At 34.8% G+C, this 4,567-nt stretch overlaps 1 long non-coding RNA gene across 1 annotated transcript; it reads left to right on the top strand.

The window, feature by feature from the left end:
* Positions 1-901: 901 nt before the first annotated feature.
* On the top strand, positions 902-4,331 carry LOC125247662. The gene is made up of 3 exons (XR_007180133.1): positions 902-1,757; positions 2,585-2,727; positions 4,222-4,331. It is a non-coding gene; the product is annotated as an uncharacterized LOC125247662 (long non-coding RNA).
* Positions 4,332-4,567: the final 236 nt, after the last annotated feature.

Below are 4,567 nucleotides of genomic sequence, written 5' to 3'. Positions count from 1 at the left end.
ATCTCGAATGAATTTATGATGCTAACTGCAAATTCTAACCTGTTAGGCATTGCAAATAAGAGATAAAAGCTGTGCCCACTAGAGGGAGCCACAGGATAAGAAATCTTTCAAGCCTGATGTTTTTCTGTTGATCAAATGGAAATAGATGCATTGATCTAGCTAGTTTTTATGTAGTGAAAGTATTGTTTTATGTAATTAGTGTACATAAATGTTTGACTTTTGTTGACCCCAATAAAACTTTTTATTTTTCAAGTTCGTTTCAAGTTGCCAGACATGATTAATATATTGCTGTCCATTTAATAGGAATAGACGATTTTAAAATGTCTATAAAGACTTATTTACTATTGTGGTATGAATAATAAAACATTTAAACTGCAAAGAAAAGGTGTTCATGTCATCTTTATTTATACAGTGCTTTGTACAATACAGATTAAGAATTTTTTTTTTTTTACCCCAAAATGGCAGATAATATAGCTTCTTTTTTCTTTTTCTTTTTTAGCAAAAACCTATATGGAAAAGTTTTGTTAAAAACATCTGTGATTCTTATATGTTCCAACAGAATATTATAAGGGACGTATATGCTGCAAAAAACGCATATACAAATTGCATAATATTTATGTATTTTCAATCCTATATGTCATATATGTCCCACATATAACTAAAGTCTTATAGATTATCATGATGTAAAAACTGGAAAATAATGCAAATTTAATAGGCCTATGAATGTCCACCATATCTCATAAGATGTGTATAAAACATAGTGCATCAGTATAAGGCTGTACTTCACTCATGCCCTCGCTCTTATCTTGTCCTAAGTGGAGCTTTACGCCTGTCAGTCACAATCATATAAAGTAGAATCATAGACTTTCAATCTTAGATGAAACGCATATAAACTACACACAAGCACATATATTAATTACAAAATTAACATTTTAATTACAAAACTAATTCATTAGGTTAACGTTTTAACATGGGATGACACTTGGTGACTTTACTTGCATTAGCTCTGTGAACACAAAAATCATGGACATGATTCAGATATGTTAAAGGGTCAGGAGAAAAAGTCACACTTGGCTCCTTTGAGGTTAAAAATGGCCCCATAGGAAATTAATAGGAAATACGAAAACTCTGAGAATCTTTTGGTGGTACAAACTACAAATCAACCACTGTGCAGAAAAAAGTGCACAGCAATATCTAAAATATCAAGAGCAAAACAGACACATCCACCCCACACTAGTGTGACTATAAAACTGAGCAAGTTTTCGCAAATGCTAAATATCAAGAAAATCAAGAATTCAGCCACTATGCAGGAAAAAAACATCAAGATACAAGTTTAAACACGCACACAAATGAACTGGTGTGGCTGTAACAATTATGGTAACACTGAGCCAAAAGACTCAAAAAAGAGAAAAAAAGTTAAGAAAAAGAAAGAAAATTATAGAAGTAAAAGAGATTCATCCAATCACTGATCGTGCTGCAGTGAGAGACACCCCTAAGAGCCAATAGTAGCGGCGCATTCATAAGTCCCGCCCACTGGTCGCGCCGGCGCTGCTTTCAGCGTGAGCAGATGAGAGAGAGAGAGAGAGAGAGAGAGAGAGAGAGAGAGTCAGAGCAGATCAGCACAGAGCAGACAGTTTCTCCAGAAAATCCACTCATCTAACTGGAGATGTGATTGAGTGCACTGAAAGCGGAGCTTTTGAAGTCGATGCGTCAGCCTGAAGAGAGAGACGGAGCGGATCCCAGAGTGCATCAGCGCTGTGAGTAATAATCTTCCTTGTGTGAATAAAGATGTGATTCTACTTTGCTTTAGTGAGTGAAATTCCAGATATTAATCAGAATATAATGTCAATAACATGTCGAAGTTTCTACAGTGATTGATTCTGAGCCGTTTTGAGCAGCTCGCGCTGTGCGCACGCGGCCTAAACTGATTAGCACATGGGCTAAAGCTAACACGCGTAAACATGATAATTGTGTCATGAAATGAGGTAAAGAGTGATATATGAGTGTCAGTGTGTTTTAATAACTGCCTGTTAATGTTTAATTTGATTGTGTCAATTTGAGATATTCATATGATTTATGGAAATGTCTGAATCAAAAGTTAATTGTCGTGTTTTGCAAGGCCTATCTTTCTATGTGTGAACGTGATAATTATAGTTTATTCTGGTCAATAAACCTAAATATATCTTTCACTTTACAACAGGGGGCAAATATTGTTACACACTTTTAGCAATTTATAAATAAAACCAACACTAATTAATCGTAGTTACTAGCTTTTTATTGTTCAGTTTATTTAATTGGTGAAGTACCTAACTGCTCAAAAATAATATGGTTTGCAAAATAATGGTTAATATGCCCTTACTAGCCTATATGTTAAGTTAATCATTAATTACTAGTGTGTGTGTGCATAACATGCATAATTGTGGACCCTTAAAATAATGTATTAACACATCTCCTTTGAGATCTGCCTCTCTCCCCTTAAAGGGTACATTTATGTTCATCTGTTTACATTTATTGAGATAAGAAGACAGATATCTAAGAAAATGAATGCGTATCTTTCCATCTCTTGATTCTTGTTCCTTGACAGACCCAAAGGAAAAGGACAGTGATTCCCAAACCACAGAGAAATGAATGACTGTTGAGGAGTATCAAGACACAACCTTGACAGAGACTCAGAAGAGGCTGGAAAAAATGGAGGAGAACGAAAAATTGAGAAATGGTGACAAAAAAGTAAGAAAGTTGGTAAACAGGTGTAAGAGAGTGTTTTATCATGTTTTAAGCGACTCTACGTTCCTTCGTTACTAGTTCTGAAGTGACGTTTTACAATTAGTAACGGAGGCTTGGTCCAACTGTCAGCTTGAGATTTGAATCTGTGGCGGAAGGAAGTAGTGCTGCACAAAAGAGGGTTTTAAATACGCTCCGTTGTTATTTCTTATTTATTTACACACTCGTGCCGTCGAACTGTTGTATAAACGCAATATCACACTCGTAGCCGTGCGATATGGCTGTATATCAGCACTCTGTGATTACCTGCGGCCTCGTGCCTACGGATGAATCGCATCTGTGCTGATATACAGCCATATTGCATGGCTACGAGTGTGATATTGCTCATATATATATATATATATATATATATATATATATATATATATACAGTCCAGTCCAAAAGTTTGGAACCACTAAGATTTTTAATGTTTTTAAAAGAAGTTTCGTCTGCTCACCAAGGCTACATTTATTTAATTAAAAATACAGTAAAAAACAGTAATATTGTGAAATATTATTACAATTTAAAATAACTGTGTACTATTTAAATATATTTGACAAAGTAATTTATTCCTGTGATGCAAAGCTGAAATTTCAGCATCATTACTCCAGTCTTCAGTGTCACATGATCCTTCAGAAATCATTCTAATATGCTGATTTGCTGCTCAATAAACATTTATGATTATTTTCAATGTTGAAAACAGTTGTGTACTTTTTTTTTTTCAGGATTCCTTGATGAATAGAAAGTTCAAAAGAACAGCATTTATCTGAAATACAAAGCTTCTGTAGCATTATACACTACCGTTCAAAAGTTTGGGGTCAGTAAGAATTTTTGTTTTTATTTTTTTGAAAATAAATTAAAGAAATGAATACTTTTATTCAGCAAGGATGCATTAAATCAATCAAAAGTGGCAGTAAAGACATTTATAATGTTACAAAAGATTAGATTTCAGATAAACACTGTTCTTTTGAACTTTCTATTCATCAAATAATCCTGAAAAAAAATATTGTACACAAATATTTTGTACAATTGTACACATTAAATGTTTCTTGAGCAGCAGATCAGCATATTAGAATGATTTCTGAAGGATCATGTGACACTGAAGACATGCTGAAAATTCAGCTTGGATCACAGGAATAAATTACTTTGTGAAATATATTTAAATAGTACACAGTTATTTTAAATTGTAATAATATTTCACAATATTACTGTTTTTTACTGTATTTTTAATTAAATAAATGTAGCCTTGGTGAGCAGACGAAACTTCTTTTAAAAACATGAAAAATCTTAGTGGTTCCAAACTTTTGGATCATCTGGGTCTTTCCTCCACTGCATGAGGCGTGAGGTTCAGCATCTGTGCAGTGTGTGTGTGTGTGTGTGTGTGTGTGTGTGTGTGTGTGTGTGTGCTCTTGAGGCTGTGGGTCTTTGTCCTAGTTTCTTCTTCTCTCTTCTTCCCGCAGGCGGTGTTGAACCTGTGATGCTGGCCCGCCACCCAACGCGAAACGTCGGCAAAATAGTCTCAATCGTTTGTGCTGCTTTGGTTTTTAGATATTAAAAGAATATTTATCCATGGGTTTCAAAGACGTCACTTCCGCAATTCCCGCCGCCATCTTTGTGTCGGAGATGGCAACTAACAGCGCTTCGTTGATCTGATGATCATCTTTAGCTTCAGCGCGAGCGCTCAGCAACACAAAACATTATCTACGATTGTGGCTGTCATATTAATAACATTTTAATTGTATATGCTATTGTATTAAAATGTTGTGAATTCTAGTGTTTCGGCGTGTTATACAGGAAGAACACATC

Source organism: Megalobrama amblycephala, linkage group LG15 (genome assembly GCF_018812025.1).
Source record: "Megalobrama amblycephala isolate DHTTF-2021 linkage group LG15, ASM1881202v1, whole genome shotgun sequence".
Taxonomy (NCBI): domain Eukaryota; kingdom Metazoa; phylum Chordata; class Actinopteri; order Cypriniformes; family Xenocyprididae; genus Megalobrama; species Megalobrama amblycephala.
The sequence above is the reverse complement of the archived record's forward strand: the minus strand, read 5'-3'. Positions and strand labels throughout refer to the sequence as shown.